Genomic DNA, 20,921 nt, shown 5'->3' on the forward strand with positions numbered 1-20,921 from the left:
TGTCTTTTCATGGTTTGATAGGCCATTTCTTTTTTTTTATTAGTTTCAATATTTAGGCTTATTTTTTTTCCAGAATGAGGTTAAGTAACAATTTAAATAATTATCAGGTTGTATAAATTAACATCCATTCAGATAAAACATTGCTGCTTAAAAGTGGCTATATTTTGTAAGTAATAAATATATTTTATGTTTAAGGTAACAGGCACCATCTTGAGAGCAGAAAAAGGTTTTTTTTAGCCAATAAATAAATTACATTCAAGAAAACAAGATGTTTATATATAAAATATGATATTATGATATATCCTTAAATGGTTTTCTTCACATAGCACCCAAACTTCCCAAATGTCTAGAAAGTATCTCCCAAAATATAACTCATAACTTAAGTCATAAAAATAAAGGCCAAGAAAAATCAATTTAAGACAAAAATTTACATTCCCACCTCATATGTGGAACTTGAGAAAGTTAACAGAAGACCATTGGGGAAGAGAAGGGGAAAAAATAAGTTCAAACAGAGAGGGATGCAAACCATAAGAGATTCTTAAATACAGAGAACAAACTGAGGTTATGGGCGGGAGGGGAAATGGGTGATGGGTATTGAGGAGGGCACTTGTTGGGATGAGCACTGGGTTTTGTATGTAAGCGATGAATCACAGGAATCTACCCCCAAAGCCAAGAGCACACTGTATACACTGTGTTAGCTAACTTGACAATAAATTATATTTTTAAAAAGACAAAAATTTACAGTTTATATTCGTAATTCTCCATTCAATAAAATATCAATGGCAAATTTATTGAAAGTAAATTAACTGTATGTATGCAATTTGTTAGTGCTGAAAATCTGAAATATATATTTTTAAAACTCTCTTTATCTAAGGTCTTAAAATATTGCATCTCTGGTGGCAAACCCGATAACCATCAAGCATTTTATTTCCCTAGTTTTCATTCTTTCACTCCCACCTCTACCCCTTTATCCTTTAACATCCATCCATTATTTTTGTTTGTTTTTGGTAAATATACTTATATCCCAACACAAAACACTGACAATACTCCTTGGTAAACAAGGAAATCCCAGAACAGTCCAAGCCTACAGCTTTGCTCCCAAAGTGTGGCACAGGCTAAAGGAAAGGGAAAAGAAAACAAGCAATGACCCTTATTGATGCAATTAGAATTCTCCTGAGAATCCACAACTGTTTGAAAATTTGTTGATGTAATCCTGAAGAAAGTTTCAACACATTTTGCATAAAAATATCAGAGAGTAAGTCTTTTTTTAAAAAAAAATATTTATTTTTGAGAGAGAGAGAGACAGAACACGAGTGGGAGAGTGGCAGAGAGAGAGGGAGACACAGAATCTTAAGCAGGCTCCAGGCTCTGAGCTGTCAGCACAGAGCCCAATGCAGAGCTCGGACGCAGAAACTGCAAGATCATGACCTGAGCTGAAGTCAGACGCTTAACCTACTGAGCCATCCGGGCGCCCCAGAGAGTAAGTCTTTGATAATTTTCTATGTATTTCTGCCAAAGCAATGGAAAACACAAAAGTCTTTTCATCAGAGAGGTTAGCATATATGTCAATTACCTTTTCCTGTTTCTCTCTTCCTCATGCTTTTTTGTTTTGTTTAGTTTTGTTTTTTGTTTTTCTTATGTGTTTTTGTTTTGTTTTTGCCAGGTGCAGTTTTGGGTCTTCCTCTTCCTTGTCTGATATGATCTGAATGGCTGTTACTTGAGACCTCTTTCTGTTTTCTAAGTCTTTGTTTACTGTAGAATTTATCTTCTCTCACCTAACTCTCTCTTTTTACCTTATCTTGGCCTCATGCTTGTTTTCTGCAGAAGGTGGTGATTTTTCTGGGTCTTTTGCATTTAAAAGTTTTCTGCTAATATGTAACCACAGAGACATGATTTACATGCAACACGAATCTGTTGGTCACACTCTGGGCACGATTTGGTGGCCATCTTAACTTTTTTTACTTGAGTTGCAGACATGCTCCTCTCGCAGCAGCAGCAGTGGCTGATAGTTCATTTCTTTTTACTGCTGGATAATAATTCATTGTCTGAATGCCCTAAAGTTTATTCATTCATCTATTGAAAAACAACTTGATTGCTACCAATTTTTAGCAATTGGGAATAAAGATGTTATAAACATTTGTGTGCATGTTTTTGTGTGGATGTGTTTTCAACTACTTTGAGTAAATACCAAGGAATGTGATTGCTAGGATCTTATGGTAAAATATGTTTAATTTTGTAAGAAACTGTCAAACTGTCTTCCAAAGTCCTGTATCATTTTGCAATCTAATCAGAAATGGTGAGAGCTCCTGTTGCTTCACATCCTCATATTTATTGTTGTAGTTTTTAAATATTTTATTTAAATTCCAGTTAGTTAACACATAGTTTAATATTTGTTTCAGGTGCACAATTTAGGGATTCAACACTTATAAACAACACCTGGTGCTCACTGCAAGTGCACTCCTTAATCCCCATCATCTGTTTGACCCATCTGCCCCCAACATACCTACCCTCTGGTAACCATCAGTTTGTTGTCTGTAGTTAAGGGTCTGTTTCTTGGTTTGCTTCTAACTCTTGTTTCCCCCTCCCTTTACTCGTTTGTTTGTTTCTTAAATTCTACCTATGAGTGAAATCATAATGTATTTGTCTTTCTCTGAATGACTTATTTCGCTTAGCATAATACTGTATAGCTCCACCCATGTCATTGCAAATAGCAAGGGTACATTCTTTTTTATGTCTAAGTAATATTCTATTGCATGTGTATACATATACACACACACCACGTCTTCTTTATCCATTCATCAATCAATGGACATTTGGGCTATTTCCAAAATGTGGCTATTGTATATAATGCTGCTGTAAACATTGGGGTGCATGTATCCCCTTGAATTAGTATTTTTATATTCTTTGGATAAACAGTAGTGAAATTGCTGGATTATAGGATAGTTCCATTTTTAACATTTTGAATAACCTAGATACTGTTTTTCACTTTCCTACACCATACACAAAAATAGATTTAAAATGCATTAAAGACCTAAATGTGAGACAAGAAACCATTCAAATCCTAGAGGAAGAGGCAGTGCCTTCTTTGTCATTGGCTGTAGCAACCTCATATCAGATATGTCTTCTGAGGCAAGGGAAACAAAAAAAATAAAGTATTGGGAATTCATTAAAATTAAAAGCTTCTGCACAGTGAAGGAAACAATCAATAAAACTAAAAGGCAACATACAGAATGGGAGAAGATATTTGCAAATGACCTAAGAAAGGGTTAGAACTCCAAGTATATAAAGCACTTATAAAATGCAACACCCTAAAAATGAGCAATCCAATTAAAATATGGGCTAAAAAGGGGCACCTGGGTGGCTCAGTTGGTTAAGCATCCGACTTCGACTCAGGTAATAATCTCATGGTTCCTGAGTTGGAGCTTCACATCATACTCTGTGCTGACAGCTCAGAGACTGGAGCCTGCTTCGGATTCTGTGTCTCCCTCTCTCTGTCCCTCCCATGCTCATGTTCTATCTTTCTCAAAAATAAACATTAAATAAAAAAAAATTGGCAGAACACATGAATAGAATTTTTTTCCAAAGAAGACTACAGATAGCCAACAGATACATGAAAAGATGCTCAGCATCACATGTTTGTTCTTATCAGTGGTTTGATTTGGAACATTCTGATAGGTGTGTAGTGGTATCTCAAAGGTGTTTTCATTTACAGTTCCCTAATATTTTTGAAAAGACTATTCTTTCTCCATTTTATTGCTTTTGCTCCTTTGACCAGTTAACTATATTTATGTGGGTCTGTTTCTGGGCTATTCTGTTCTATTGATCTATTTGTTGTTGTTGTTGTTGTTGTTGTTGTTGTTTCACCAATTTCACTCTATCATGATTACTGCAATTTTATAGTAAGTGTTTAAGTCAGTGTCAGTCTGTCAACTTTTTCCCCTATGATATTGTGTTGGCTATTCTGGATCTTTTATCATTCCATATAAACTTTAGAATTTGTTGATATCCACAAAATAACTTGCTGAAATTTTGATTGGGATTATATCAAATCTATATATATTAATTTGGGAAGAACTGATATCTTGACAATATTGAATCTTCCTGTCTCTAAACATGGAATATCTCTTCATGTATTTAGTCCTTTGATTTTGTTGATCAGAATGTTGTAGTTTTCCTCATATAGATCTTTTATATATTTTGTTAGATTTATACCTAAGTATTTAATTTATTTAAGTGCTAATATAAATGGTACTGTGTTTTTAATTTCAAATTCCATTTGTCCATTGATGGTATATAGGAAATTAATTGATTTTTGTGTATTAACCTTGTATCCTTCAACCTTGCTACAATTGTTTGTTAGTTCCAGTTTTCTTTTACAGATTTTGTTATATCTATACCTATTTCATTTTTTGGAGTCCTTAATATAAATGGCATTGTATTTTAAATTTCAGATTCCACTTGTTAATTTCTGGTATATAGGAAAGTGGTTGACCTTTGTATAGTACCTTGTATCCTGCAAACTTGTTAGAATCATTTATTACCAGTTCTATTTTTTCCAATTCTTTTGGGTTTTCTGTATAAACAGCATGTCATCTGTGAACAGAGTTTTATTTCTTTCTTCCCAATCTGTGTATTTTTTATTTCCTTTTTTTCTCTTATTGCATTGTCTAAGACTTCCACCTTGATGTTGAAAGGAGTGGTATGAAGGGACATCCTTGCCATATTCCTGATCTTAGGGGAAAAGCTTAGAGTTTCTCACCACTAAGTGAGGTGTTAGCTATATAACTTTTTGGTAAATGTTCTTTATCAAGTTGAGGAAGTTCCTCTTTATTCATAGTTTGCTCAGAGTTGTATTATGAATTGGTGTTGGATTTTGTCTAATGCTTTTTCTGCATCTTTTGATATAATTGTATGCTTTTTTTTCTTTAGACTGTTGATAATATGGGTAACATTCATTGATTTTCAAATATTATACCACTAGCCTTGCATACCTGGGATGAATTCCCAGGTGTATATTTATTTTTATACATTATTTGATTCAGTTGGTTAATATTTTGCTGAAGATTTTTGCATCTATGTTCATGAGAGATAACTTGTCTGTTATTTTATTTTGGTGCTTTGTCTGGCTTTGGTATTAGGCAATTCTGGCCTCATAGAATGAGTAGGGAGTATTTTCACTACTTTTATATTCTGGAAGAGATTGTAGAGAATTTGTGTAATTTTTTCCTCAATTTGGCAGTATTCACCAGTGAACCCATTTGGAACTGATGCTTTCTGTTTCGGAAAGTCATTAATTATTGATTCAATTTCTTTAATAAATATAAGCCTATTTACATATTCTACTGTTGTATGAATTTTGGCAGATTGTGTCTCTCAGGGATTTGGTCCATTTTACCTAGTTTATCAACTTTGTGTACATAAAATTGTTCATAGTATTGCTTTATTATGCTTTTAGTGGTAGTGGGATCTATAATGATGTCCCCTCCTTCATTTCTGATATTAATAATTGAGTCTTTTTTTTAGTTAGCTTGTGTAGATGCTTACCAACTTTATTAATGTTTTCAAAGAACCAATTTTATTAATGTTTTTGGTTTTGTTGATTTTCTCTATTGATTTCTTATTTTTAAATCATAATTTATGCTCTAGTTTTTATTAATTCATTTTTTCTGCTTACCTTGGATTAACTTTTACTTTTCTTTTTCTAGTTTCCTAACATGGAAATTTAGATTATTTAGTTTAGAATTTATTTTTTTAATGTACACATTCAATGCTCTAAATTTTTCTCTAAACACTGCTTTCACTATATCTCACAAATATTTATTTATGTTTTATTGTTTATTTATTTATTTTTGAGAGAGAGTGCACATGCATGCACAGGGGGAGGGGCAGAAATAGAGAGACAGAGAATCTGAAGCAGATTCCACGCTGTCAGCACAGAGCCTGATGTGGGGCTTGATCTCAGGAACCATGAGATTATGATCAAGAGTTGATCTGAAATCAAGAGTATGATCTGAAATCAAGAGTTGGACGCTTAACCTACTGAGCCACACAACTGCCCCATTTCACAAATATTTATAAGGTGTATTTTCACTTTCATTTATTTCAAGATAATTTCTAAATGCATCTGGAGATTTCTCTTTTGATCCATGCATTAGAAGTATGCTGTTTAATCTCTAAAATTTTTGAATTTTCCATATATCTTTCAGTTATTGATTCCTAATTTAAGTCCACTGTTGCTTGACAGCAGACATTGTATAACTTTTATTCTTTTAAATGTTTTAAGGTGTATTTGATGATCCCAAATATTGTCTACATCTGGTAAATGCTAAATGAGAGCTTGATAAGAATGTGTATTCTGCTACATTTGAATGCAATAGTCTGTAGATGTCAATTATATCCAGATGATTGATGGTGCTGTTGGTGATTGATGGTGCTCACTAATTTTGTGAGGACTCAAATACTCCATTTCAGATAAATGTATGTTGAAGTCTCCAAATATACTATTGGATTTATCTATTTATTCTTGCATTAGATCAGTTTTTGCCACATGTATTTTGATGCTGTAGTATTAGGCCCATAATCATTAAAGATTGTTATGTCCTCTCGCGGAACTGACCTTTGTATTATTGCGTTATTCTGCTCTGTCTGAAATTAATATAGTTACTCCAGCTTTATTTTGATTACTGTAAATACAATATATCTTTCTCCATCCTTTTACTTTTGTTCTATATGTTTCTGTATATTTAAGTGTATTTCTTATAGACAACATAATGTTGGATCATGTTTTTTCGTTTGTTCTGACAATGCCTTTTAATTGTTGTATTTAGACCATTGAAATTTAAAGCTAATTATTGGTATAGTTTGATTAATATCTCCTGTATTTGTTACTCATCTCTGTTTATTACCCTTGTTTTTTTTTTAAATTTGTATTGTCCATTGTGTTTCTACCTTTGTGATTTTAACTAAGAATTTTGTATGATTTTATTTTCTCTTCTTAGCTTATCAATTATATTTTAATTTTTTATAGTTGCTTTAAGTTTTGAAATATATATTTATAATTAATCCAAGTCCACCTTCTTTTTTTATGATATCAAAATTTTATTTTATTTTTAATTGTATTTTTAAAAAATTACTTAGCATATAGTGCAACAATGATTTCATGAGTAGATTCCTTAATGTCCCTTACCTATTTAGATCATCTCCCCTCCCACAATCCCTCCAGTAACCCTCTGTTTATTCTCCATATTTAAGAGTCTCTTATGTTTTTCCCTCTCCCTGTTTTTATAATATTTTTGTTTCCCTTCCCTTATGTTCATCTGTTTTGTCTCTTAAAGTCCTCATATGAATGAAGTCATAAGATATTTGGCTTTCTCTGACTAATTTTGCTTAGCATAATACCCTTCAGTTCCAACCATGTAGTTGCAAATGGCAAGATTTCATGCTTTTTGATTTCCAAGTAATACTCCATTGTATGTATGTATGTATGTATGTATATATATATATATATTTATATAATATATACTATATATATATATATATATATATATATATATATATACCACTTCTTCTTTATCCATTCATCCATCGATGGACATTTGGGCTCTTTACATACATTGGCTATTATTGATAGTGCTGCTATAAACATGGGGGTGCATATGTCCCTTCGAAACAGCACACCTGTATCCCTTGGATAAATACCTAGTACTGCAATTGCTAGGTCATAGGGTAGTGCTATTCTTAACTTTTTGAGGAACTTCCATACTGTTTTCCAGAGTGGCTGTACCAGTTTGCATTCCTACCAGCAATGCAAAATAGATCCTCTTTCTCCGCATCCTCACCAATATCTGTTGTTGCCTGAGTTGTTAATGTTAGCCATTCTGACAGGTGTAAAGTGGTGTCTCATTGTGGTTTGATTTGTATTTCCCTAGTGATGACTGATTTTGAGCATTTTTCATGTGTCTGTTGCCCATCTGGATGTCTTCTTTGGAGAAGTGTCTACTCATGTCTTTTGCCCATTACTTCTTGTATTATTTGGTTTTTGGGTGTTGAGTTTGATAAGTTATTTACAGATTTTTTTAATATTAAATTTATTGTCAAATTGGTTTCCATAAAACATGCAGTGCTCATCCCAACAAGTGCCATCCTCAAGACACATCACCCACCCTCCTCTCCCTCCCACCACTATCAACCCTCAGTTTGTTCTCAGTTTTCAACAGTCTCTTATGGTTTAGCTGCCTCCCTTTCTAACGTTTTTTTCTCCTTCCCCTCCCCCATAGTCTTCTGTTACATTTCTCAGGATCCACATAAGAGTGAAAACATATGGTATCTGTCTTTCTCTGTATGACTCATTTCACTTATCATAACACTCCTCAGTTCCATCCACGTTGCTACAAAAGGCCATATTTCATTTTTTCTCATTGCCACGTAGTATTCCATTGTGTATATAAACCACAATTTCTTTATCCATTAATCAGTTGATGGACATTTAGGTTCTTTCCATAATTTGGTTATTGTTGAGAGTGCTGCTATAAACATTGGGGTACAAGTGCCCCTATGCATCAGCACTCCTGTATCCCTTGGGTAAATCCTAGCAGTGCTATTGCTGGATCATAGGGTAGATCTATTTTTAACTTTTTGAGGAACCTCCACACTGTTTTCCAGAGCAGCTGCACCAGTTTGCATTCCCAGCAGCAGTGCGAGAGGGTTCCCATTTCTCGACATCCTCTCCAGCATCTATAGTCTCCTGATTTGTTCACTTTAGCCACTCTGACTGGCGTGATGTGGTATGTGTGTGTGGCTTTGATTTGTATTCCCCTGATGAGCTACATTGAGCATCTTTTCATGTGCCTGTTGGCCATCTAGATGTCTTCTTTAGAGAAGTGTCTATTCATGTTTTCTGCCCATTTCTTCACTGGATTATTCGTTTTTTGGGTGTGGAATTTGGTGAGCTCTTTATAGATTTTGGATAGTAGCCCTTTGTCCAATATGTCATTTGCAAATATCTTTTCCTATTCTGTTGGTTGCCTTTTAGTTTTGTTTGATTGTTTCCTTTGCAGTGCATAAGCTTTTAATCTTCATGAGGTCCCAATAGTTCATTTTTTCCTTTAATTCCCTGGCCTTTGGAAATGTGTCAAGTAAGAAATTGCTGCGGCTGAGGTCAGAGAGGTTTTTCCTGCTTTTTCTTCTAGGGTTTTGATGGTTTCCTGTCTCACATTCAGGTCCTTTATCCATTTTGAGTTTGTTTTTGTGAATGGTGTGAGAAAGTGGTCTAGTTTCAACCTTCTGCATGTTGCTGTCCAGCTCTCCCAGCACCATTTGTTAAAGAGACTGTCTTTTTTCCATTGGATATTCATTCCTGCTTTGTCAGAGATTAGTTGGTCATACTTTTGTGGGTCCAACTGTGGAGTCTCTATTCTATTCCATTGGTCTATGTGTCTGTTTTTGTGCCAATACCATGCTGTCTTGATGATTACAGCTTTGTATAGAGGCTAAAGTCTGGGATTGTGATGCCTCCCGCTTTGGTCTTCTTCAATATTACTTTGGCTATTCGGAGTCTTTTGTGGTTCCATACAAATTTTAGGATTGCTTGTTCTAGCTTCGAGGAGAAGGCTGGTTGAATTTTGATTGGGATTGCATTGAATGTGTAGATAGCTTTCGGTATTATTTATTTCGGTATATATTTATTCTTCCAGTCCATGAGCATGGAATGATTTTCCATTTCTTTATATCTGCTTCAATTTCCTTCATAAGCTTTCTATAGTTTTCAGCATACAGATCTTTTACATCTTTGGTTAGGTTGATTCCTAGGCATTTTATGCTTCTTGGTGCAATTGTGAATGGGATCAGTTTCTTTATTTGTTTTTCTGTTGCTTCATTATTAGTGTATAGGAATGCAACTGATTTCTGTCCATTGATTTTATATCCTGCGACTTTGCTGAATTCATGTATCAGTTCTAGCAGGCTTTCGGTGGAGTCTATTGGGTTTTCCGTGTATAATATCATGTCATCTGCAAAAAGTGAAAGCTTGACTTCATCTTTGCCAATATTGATGCCTTTGATTTCGTTTGGTTGTCTGATTGCTGATGCTCGCACTAAGGTAGTATTGACATTTTAATAACATTTATGCTTCCAATCCATGAGCACAGAATGTCTTTCCCTTTCTTTATATCTTCTTCAATTTCCTTCATAAGCTTTCTATAGTTTTCAGCATACAGATCTTTGACATCGTTGGTTAGGTTTAATCTAGGTATTTTATGATTCTTGGGCAGTTGTGAATGGGATCAGTTTCATTATTTGTCTTTCTGTTGCCTCATTATTTGTGTATAAGAATACAACTGATATGTGTATATTGATTTTGTATCCTGCAACTTTGTGGAATTAGTGTGTCAGTTCTAGCAGACTTTTGGTGGAGTCTTCCAGGTTTTCCGTGTATAATATCATGTCACCTGCAAAAAGTGAAAGCTTGACTTCACCTTTGCCAATTTTGATGCCTTTGGTTTCCTTTTGTTGTCTGATTGCTGATGCCAGAACTTCCAACTCTGTGTTAAACAACAGCGGTGAGAGTGGACATCCCTGTCATGTTCCTGATCTCAGGGGAAAAGCTCAGTTTTTCCCCATTGGGGATGATATTAGCTGTGGGCTTTTATAAATGGCTTTTGTGATGTTTAACTATGTTCCTTCTATCCCGACGTTTTTGAGGGTTTTTATTAAGAAAGCATGCTGAATTTTGTCAAATGCATTTTCTGCATTGATTGACAGGATCATATGGTTCTGTTCTTTTGTTTTATTAATGTGATGTATCACATTGATTGATTTGCAAATGTTGAACCAGCCCTGCAGCCCAGTAATGAAACCCACTTGATCATGGGGAATAATTCTTTTTATATGCTGTTGAATTTGATTTACTAGTATCTTGTTGAGAATTTTTGCATCCATATTCATCAGGAATATTGGCCTGTAGTTGTCTTTTTTGCTGGGTCTCTGTCTGGTTTAGGAATCAAAGTAATGCTGATCATAGAATGCGTCTGGAAGTTTTGCTTCCCTTTCTATTATTTGCAACAGCTTCAGAAGGATAGGTATTATCTCTGCTTTAAATGTCTGGTAGAATTCCCCAGGGAAGCCATCTGGTCCTGGACTCTTATTTGTTGGGAGATTTTTGATAACTGATTCAATTTCTTTGCCAGTTATGGATCTGTTAAAGTTTTCTATTTCTTCCTGTTTGAGTTTTGGAAGTGTGTGGATGTTTAGGAATTTGTCCATTTCTTCCAGGTTGTCCATTTTGTTGGCATATAATTTTTCATAATATTCCATGATAATTGCTTGCATTTCTGAGGGATTTGGTGTAATAACTCCATTTTCATTCATGATTTTATCTATTTGGGTCATCTCCCTTTTATTTTTGAGAAGCCTGGCTGGAGGTTTATCAATTTTATTTTTTCAAAATACCAACTCTTGGTTTCATTGATCTGCTCTACAGTTTTTTAGATTGTGTATTGTTTATTTCTGCTCTGATCTTTATAATTTCTCTTCTTCTGCTGGGTTTGGGGTTTCTTTGCTGTTCTGCTTCTATTTCCTTTAGGTGTGCTGTTGGATTATGTACTTGGGATTTTTCTTGTTTCTTGAGATAGGCCTTGATTGCAATGTATTTTCATCTTAGGACTGCCTTCACTGCATCCCAAAGTGTTTGCATTGTTGTCTTTTCATTTTCATTTTTTTCCATATATTTTTTTTGTTTGTTTGTTTTTAAAATTTTTTTTATGTTTATTTATTTCTGAGACAGAGAGAGACAGAGCATGAGTGGGGGAAGGGCAGAGAGAGAGGGAGACACAGAATCAGAAGCAGGCTCCAAGCTCTGAGCTGTCAGCACAGAGCCTGACACGGGGCTCGAACTCACAAACTGTGAGATCATGACCTGAGCCAAAGTCGGTCGCTCAACCGACTGAGCCACCCAGGTGCCCCCATATATTTTTAAATTTATTCTCTACTTGCCTGGTTGACCCATTCATTCTTTACTAGGGTGTTCTTTAATCTCCATGCTTTTGGAGGTTTTCCAGACTTTTTCATGTGGTTGATTTCAAGTTTCATAGCATTATGGTCTGAAAGTGTTCATGGTATGAGCTCAATTCTTGTATACTTATGAAGGGCTGTTTTGTGACCCAGTATGTGATCTATCTTGGTGAATGTTCCATGTGCACTTGAGAAGAAAGTATATTCTGTTGCTTTGGGATGCAGAGCTCTAAATATATCTGTCAAGTCCATCTCATCCAATGTATCATTCAGGGCCCTTGTTTCTTTATTGACCCTGTGTCTGGATGATCTACCCATTATTGTAAGTGGGGTATTAAAGTCCCCTGAAATTACCACATTCTTATCAATAAGGTTGCTTATGTTTGTGATTGTTTTATATATATGGTGGCTACTGTTTTCAGCACATTGACATTTATAATTGTTAGCTCTTCCTGATGGATATTCCCTGTAATTATTATATAATGCCTTTCTTCAACTCCTGTTACAGCCTTTAATTTAAAGTCTAGTTTGTCTGATATAAGTATGGCTACTCCAGCTTTCTTTTGGCTTCCAGTAGTAGCATGATAGATAGTTCTCCATCCCCTCATTCTCAATCTGAAAGTGTCCTCAGGTCTAAAATGAGTCTCTTGTAGACAGTAAATAGATGGGTCTTGTTTCTTTATCCGTTCTGAGACCCTATGTTTTGGTTGGTGCAATTAGTCCATTTACATTCAGTGTTATGATAGAAAGATATGGGTTTAGAGTCATTGTGATGTCTGTAGGTTTCATGCTTGTAGTGATGTCTCTGATACTTTGAGGTCCTTGCAACATTTCACTCACAGAGTCCCGCTTAGGATCTCTTGTAGGGATGCTTTAGTGGTGATGAGTCCCTTCAGTTTTTGTTTGTTTCTTTTCTCTCTCCTTCTATTCTGAATGACAGACTTGCTGGATAAAGGATTCTTGGCTGCGTATTTTTTTTCTTTTCATCACAATGAAGATTTCCTGCCATTCCTTTCTGGCCTGCCAAGTTTCAGTAGATAGGTCTGCCACTAGTCTTATGGGTCTCCCTTTGGAAGTTAGAGACTGTTTATCCCTAGCTGCTTTCAGAATTTTCTCTATATCCTTGTATTTTGCCAGTTTCACTATGATATGTCGTGCAGAAGATCAATTCAAGTTACGTCTGAAGGTAGTTCTCTGTGCCTCTTGGATTTCAATGCCTTTTTCCTTCCCCAGATCATGGAATTTCTCAGCTGTGATTTGTTCAATACACCTTTAGCCCCTTCCTCTCTCTCTTCCTCTTTTGGAATTCCTATGATATGGATATTGTTCCGTTTCATCGCATCACTTAGTTCTCTAATTCTCCCCTCATACTCCTGGGTTTTATCTCTCCTTTTCTTAGCTTCCTCTTTTTCTATAATTCTATCATCTAATTCACCTATTCTCTCCTCTGCCTCTTCAATCCGAGCTGTGGTCGCCTCCATTTTATTTTGCACCTCACTTATAGCATTTTTTATCTCCTCTTGACTATTTCTTAGTCCTTTGATCTCTGTAGCAATAGGTTCTCTGCTGTCCTCTATCCTTTTTCAAGCCCAGCGATTAATTTTATGAGTATTATTCTAAATTCTTGTTCCGTTATATTGCTTAAATCATTTTTGATCAATTCGTTAGCTGTTGCTACTTCTTGGAGTTTCTTTTGAGGAGAATTCTTCCATTTCATCATCTTGGGTAGTCTCTGCAGTGGCTCCTAACTTCAGGGCACTTCCCCTGTGCTGAATGGAGTAACTTGTGTTGGTGGGCGGGGCCACAGTCAGACCTGATGTCTGCCCCCAGCCCACCTCTGGAGCCACAGTGAGACTGGTGTGTACCTTACCTTCCCCTCTCCCAGGGACAGGACTCACTGTGGATTAGTGTGGTCCCTGTCTGGACAAGCCCACTTTCAAATAACACTCTATCACTTCACTGATAATGCAAGTATCTTATAGTAACAAAATACTAATTCCTTCATCCTGTTCCTTGTATTATTACTGTTTTTCATTTTACTTTTGTATAAGCTGTAAATATTTGGTATACATTTGCTATTACTTTGAGTACACTGTTATCTGTTAGATCAATTCCAAAGAAGAAAACAAAAGTTTATATTTTACCTTTACCTAGTCCTTTTATAATATTTTTCTTTCCTTTTATAGATCCAGGTTTCTGACCTATATCATTTTCCTTCTCCTGGAAGAACTTTTTTTAACATTTCTTGCAAGGCAGGTCTGTGTGTAACAAACTCCCTCAATTTTTTCTTGTCTGAAAGTATTTATTTCTCCTTCAGTTTTGAAGGATAATTTCACGGAATAAAGAATTCTAGGTTGGTAGGATTCCTTTTCTCAAGACTTTAAGTATTTCACCATACTGTCTTCTTACTTACACATTTTCTTGGAAGTTGGGTATAATTATTATGTTTGCTTCTGTATAGGTAAAGTTACTTTCATCTGGCTTCTTTCAGGATTTTTTCCTTTTCTTATATTTTCAACAATTTGAATTTGATATGCCTACATACAGCATTTTTGGCTTTTTGTTTTTTATTTTTGCCATGTATCCTGATTGGTCTGAGATTTCTGGATCTGTGGTTTGAAATCTGACATTAATATTTGGAAATTCTCAGTCATTAATACTTTAAATATTTTATCTGTCCCTTTGTCTCTTTCTTCTTCTTCTCATAATCTCATTATGATAATATTTCCCTCTGTAGTTGTCCCATAGTCCTTGGATATTCTGTTCCATTTTTCAGTCTTTTATCTCTTTACTTTTCAGTTTTTGAAATTTCTATTGACATAAACTCAGACTTTGTTTTCAGAGCTGTGTTTAGCTTCCTCGTGAGTCCATCAAAAATATTCCTTTTCTGATATAGTGTTTTTGATCTCTAACCTTTCTTTTTGATTCTTTGTTAGAATTTACATTCTAATATTTACATTACTCATCTGTTATTTCATGTTGCCTACGTTTTGAATTAGAACTCTTATCATATTAAACATAGTTGTTTTAAATTCTTGATATGATCATTCAAACATTCTGTTATTGGGTTGCTTGGTTTTTGTTGCAGATGCACCAAAGAATTGGAGACCCAAGACCAGAATGGGGAAATAGACTTTATTGAGTAGATAAGTATAATACACCTTCAAGAGAGAAATTAGGCCATTACCAGAGCAAGAGTGGCAATGGCATGGAAAAGCTCTAGCTGCATCCTTTTAAGCCTGCTTTGTGTACCTGGAAATTGGGCTTTGATTGACTTTTTTGATTGGCAGCTGGTAGTTATATAACATTTTGGCTTCTGTGCATTCCCCTATGCATGATGCATTTTGTTATAATTGTATTCCCTTATGTAATGTATATTTATGAGTGCCTAGTAAGCTTTTGTTGTGACCTTAGAGTTACTGAAGGGAAAGTTGCCCCCAATGTGTGCATGCTCAGCTCTTAGAAGTCTCCTTGTGGCTTTTGAACTAACTCTGTGGCTAGGCCTTTCCTGTTCTGTTAGCCCTTAGAGGTGGCTCTGAGGGTGTTGCCAGCATCTGTTTTATCCCTCCTTGCTCATGTCTAACCAACTGCCTAACAAATCCTGCCATATCCAAGTCTGCTTTTGACGCTTTCTGTGTCTCTTTGAAAATGTTTGTTGTTGTTGTTGTTGTTGTTGTTTGTGTGTGTGTGTGTGTTTGTTTGTTTTTGCTTTGTAGCATGACTTGTTATTTTTTCTTGAAAGCTAAACATAATGTACTTGGTAAAGGGAACTCTGGTAAATAAGCCTTTAAGCCTTTAGTGATGTGATGGTAAGGTCTGGTGGGATATAAGCATTTTATATTCCTATGATTGGGCCTTAGATGTTAGTGAACTTGTGACCTTCAGCTATGACTTTCATAAGTGCCTCTAAGTTTTTTCCCCACCTTTGGTGACACAAGATGTCCAGTGGGGGTGGAATTTTGTGTTTTCCCTCCCCCACATGGAAGGCAGAGTAGGCTAGAGTATTTTCTTCCCCTAGGTAAGTTAGGCTCTGATAGAAGACCAATAGGTGAGGCTCTGGTAAAATAGTTTTTCTTGAGGTCAGGCCTTCTAAGAACTGAAAGCTCTGGTGCATTTAAAAAAGTTCAGTTTTGCCTCTCCCTTCTGGAAGCATAAGGGGGTTTTTCTTTGATATTCACTGTAAGAATGCAGTAGGGCTCCTATTGGTAAAACTCACAAAAGTGTGAAGTCTCTGTGTAAGTGACCCCACTTCCAGAGTTTTTTACTCTCAGACTTAGCCACACTGAATCTCCAACAATTCATCAATTATAGTTTAGATTTTTCTACCCTGGTACTGGTTCCCAAGGTTTTTGCTTGTAATAAAGGTTATGTTCTCAGTAAATTGTGATTCATCTTATCTGCCTGTTGGTCTTTCCCATTTTTGGAGCAGCAGTTTGCCCTGTGACCTTGCTTCTATGAGGTATCTAAGAAGAGTTGTTGACTTGCCAGTTTGTTAAAATTTTTACTTGTTAGGATGGAGCAATGACTTCCAAGCTCCTTGCATTCCAGACTGGAAAATGGAAGTCTTCTTGGGTTTGTGTTTTTTACATTTTTTATCTTTCTTTCTTACTTTCTTAATTTAATTTAATTTAATTTAATTTAATTTAATTTAATTGTTTTAAGTAAGCTCTGTGCCTAATTTGGGGCTTCAGCTCACAACCCCAAGATCAGGAGTCACATGCTCTACCAATTAACATAGCCAGGTGCCTCTATATATTTACATTTTAGTGAAACAATACAATGAAGAACATGTCTGATACAACTTTTAAACGTTCAAATAACTTTCATTTCAAATCTGAACAAAACAATTTATAATTTACTTTGAGAACCTGCTAGTTTGTGGTCGCATTCCTTTTATTCTTGTACTTGAATGAAGTAATTGTGTACAATCTGAAATGCAGTTACCAGATTTTTAAAAATGTCTACAGTTATTGATATATTGTATTTGTTCTTATTCTGTGATAGGAACAACATCTAGCAGTAAATTCTAGGATTAAAAAAATATATCCTAAATTTATCATATGACTTTGTGAAGTTGAGATATTTTTATGACTCTGATTTGCCTCTGCTTTATTAGAATGAACATACTATTGGTTCATATTTACAACATTGCAAAGTGATAAAAATCCACATATATCTAAATAAAAAATGCTACCTCTGACAAGAGTACCAAATTATAATTTTCAGTGAGTCATTAAAGAATGTTTGTATCTGATATGAGTGACATGTATAATTTTCATATCAAGCTATAAAGAGAAAAAACAGCTTCAGTACATGAAGGAAACCCTTTCAGCAGAGAGGACATGTATTTTTTCCTTAATAGGAAATAAAGATACACCAAAACTAGGAGGTAATTCAGTTTGCATTGATTTTACTTAGAATAATTATAGATTTGGTTTATGGGTTTACTTAATGTGTAATTCTCTAACTTCAGGCAAGCTTGAGGGAGGGTGGAAGGAGAGGCAAGAAGTGGAGAGGAAAAGCTTCTGGCATCATTTGAAGTCTTTAGCATTCCCATCACACAGCCCTTTGCAAACTTTTTTAATCTTTTGGTTTTCATTATATCACTACCTGCATTAAGACTGCTTGACCCTAACTGAATCTCCCAAATTTCTTAAACTTTGCCATTTTGTTGTTTTATCAGCTTACCTGCCTGGGGAATATGACATGTTAGATGTTAATTACTTATAAGGAAGATATCTTAATAGCACAGAGCTCTTCTGTAGGAAATAGAAATATAAAACTCAATTTTTTCTGGTAGTATATTGTTAAAATTAGTTATTTACTAAATATAAAGTGACTTTCAGGTATGTGTGAGAATGTAACTGTTACTATTTCCAAGCAGGGCCCCAATGAGTATACTCTGTTTATGTGACTAATAGCCCCATTGTACATTAGAACACTAAATTGAAATCAGTGAAAGTGATACTTGTTATTCTTTTGTTTTTCAAGTTTTTATTTAAATTCTAGTTAGTTAACATATAGTGTAATACTGGTTTCAGTAGTAGAATTTAGTGATTCATCACCTAACATATAACACCCAGTGCTCATCACAAAAAGTGCCCTCTTAAATACCCATCACCCACTTAGCCCATCCTGAGCCCAATTCACGTCCAACAACTCTCAGTTTAGTCTCTTATGCTTTGCCTCCCTCTCTTTTTTTTCTTCCCTTCCTATTGTTCATCTGTTTCTTCAATTTCACATATGAGTGAAATCATATGGTATTTGTCTTTTGCTGACTGACTTAATTCACGTAGCTAAATATATCCTAGCTCCAAACATGTTGTTGCAAATGGCAAGATTTAATTCTTTTTAATGGGTGAGGAATATTCCATTGTATATATATACCACATTTCTTTATTCATTCATCTGTTGATGGACGTTTCCATAATTTGGCTATTGTTGATGCTGCTGATATAAACATCAGGGTGCATGTGCCCCTTTGAATGAGCATTTTTGTATTCTTTGGGTAAATACTTAGTAATGAAATTGCTGAGTCATAGGGTAGTTCTATTTTTAACTTTTTGAGAAACCTCCATACTGTCCTCCAGGGTGACTGCACCAGTTTGGATTCCCACCAACAATGTAAGGGAGTTCCCCTTTCTCCACATCCTTGATCATCTGTTGTTTCCTATGTTAATTTTAGTCATTCTGACAGGTGTGAGGTAATATCTCATCAGGGTTTTGATTTTTAGTTCCCTGATGATGAGTGATATTGGGAATCTTTTCATGTGTTTGTTAGCCATTTGTATGTCTTCTTTGGAAAAAATGTCTATGCATGCCTCTGACCATTTCTTAACTGGATTGTTTGTTTCTTGGGTTAAGTCCTTTATAGATTTTGGATATTAGCCCTTTATCCGATATGTAATTTGCAAATATCTTCTCCCATTCCATAGCTTGTCTTTTAGTTTTGTTGATTGTTTCCTTCACTGTGAAGAGCTTCTTATCTTGATGAAGTCCTAATAGTTTATCAATGCTTTTGTTTCCTTTGCCTCCAGAGACATGTCTAGTAAGAAGTTGCTATGACCAAAGTCAAAGAGATTGCTTCCTGTGTTCTCCCTCAGGATTTTGATGGTTTCCTCACATTTAGGTCTCACCTTTAAGTCTTTCATCAATTTTGGATTTATTTTTGTGTACAGAATAAGAAAGTGGTCCAGTTTAATTCTTTTGAATGTTGCTATCATGTTTTCTGAACACCATTTTTTGAAGAGACTGTCTTTTTTCCTTTGGACATTCCTTCCTGCTTTGTCTAGATTAGTTCACCATATATTTATGGGTCAATTTCTGAGTTTTCTGTTCTTTTCCAGGGATCTAGGTGTCTGTTTTTGTGACAGTACCATACTGTCTTGATTATTACAGCTTTGTAATATAGCTTGAATTCCAGAATTGTGATGCCTCCAGCTTTGCATTTCTTTGTCAAGATTGCTTTGGCTATTTGGGGTCTATTGTGGTTCCATATAAATTTTAGGGTTGTTTGTTCTAGCTACGTGAAAAATTCTGGTGGTATTTTAGTAAGGATTGCATTAAATTTGTAGATTATTTTGGGTAGTATAGACTACCCAAAATTTTAGCAATATTTGTTCTTCCAATCCATGAGCCTGGAATGTTTTTTCCATTTTTTTGTGTCATTTTCAATTTCTTTCATAAGTGTTCTATAGTTTTCAGAATGCGGATCTTTTACCTCTTAAGTTAAGTTTATTCCTAGGGATCTAATGTTTTTTTATAAATGGTATCAATTCCTTGATTTCTCTTTCTGATTCATCATTGGTGTATAGAAATACAACGAATTTCTGTACATTGATTTTGTATCCTTTGAGTTTACTGAATTCATGTATCAGTTCTAGAAATTTTCTGGTGGAGTATTTCAGATTTTCTACATAGAGTATCATGTAGTCTACAAATAGTGAAAGTTTGACTTATTCCTTGCCAATTTGAATGTCATTTATTTCTTTTTGTTATCTGATTGCTGAGGCTACGCCTTCCAGTGCTATGTGGGAGTGGACATCCCTGTCTTGTTCCTGAATATAGAGGAAAAATTCTCAGTTTTTCCCCACTGAAGATGATATTAGCTGTGGGTGTTTCATATATGGCTTTTATGATGTTGAAGTACATTCCCTGTATCCCTGCTTGTTGAGGGTTTTTGTGAAGAATGGGCACTGTACTTTGTCAAGTGCTTTTTCTGTATCTATTGAGAGGCTCATGTGATTTTGTCCTTCCTTTTATTAAAGTGGTGTATCATGTTGATTGATTTGAAAATATTGAACCACTCTTGCAGCCCAGGAATAAAACCCACTTGGTTGTAGTGAACGATCCTTTTAATGTATTGTTGGATTCAATTTGCTGGTATCTTGTTGACAATTTCTCTGTTGATGTTCATCAGGGATATTGGTCTGTAAATCTCCTCTTTCGTGGGGTCTTGGTCTGGTTTTGGAATTAAAGTAATGCTGGCCTTGTAGAAGGAGTTTGGAAGTTTTCTTTCCATTTCTACTTTTTGGAATAGTTTGAGAAGAAAAGGTATTAACTTGTTTTTATACATCTGGTAGGTTTCCCCTGGGAAGCCAGCTGGCCTTGGACTTTTATTTGTTAGGAGGTTTTTGATTACTGATTCCATTTTTTCCTGGTTATGGGTATTTTCAAATTTTCTATTTCTTCCTGTTTCAGTTTTGGTAGCTTGCATGTTTCTAGTAATTTATCCATTTTCTCCAGATCACCTAGTTTGTTGGCATATAATTTTTCATAATATTCTCTTCTTAATGTCTGTTTTTCTGTTGTGTTGGCTGTGATCTCTCCTCTTTCATTTGGGATTTTATTTATTTGAGTGCTTTCTCTTTTCTTTTTGTTTTTGAAGTTTATTTATTTGTTTTGAGAAAGAAAGA

The 20,921-nt window shown here is 35.1% G+C and overlaps 1 protein-coding gene and 1 pseudogene across 2 annotated transcripts in view; one reads left to right on the top strand and one right to left on the bottom strand.

The window, feature by feature from the left end:
* The window catches only part of LOC106983764 (uncharacterized), a 415,282-nt gene that overhangs the window by 9,541 nt on the left and 384,820 nt on the right, over positions 1-20,921 (top strand). The gene's annotated exons all lie outside the window — the stretch shown is intronic.
* LOC113597490 (UPF0547 protein C16orf87 homolog) lies at positions 1,163-1,977 on the bottom strand (annotated as a pseudogene).

The sequence above is a fragment of the Acinonyx jubatus genome, chromosome X, assembly GCF_027475565.1.
Source record: "Acinonyx jubatus isolate Ajub_Pintada_27869175 chromosome X, VMU_Ajub_asm_v1.0, whole genome shotgun sequence".
In the NCBI taxonomy this organism is placed as follows: domain Eukaryota; kingdom Metazoa; phylum Chordata; class Mammalia; order Carnivora; family Felidae; genus Acinonyx; species Acinonyx jubatus.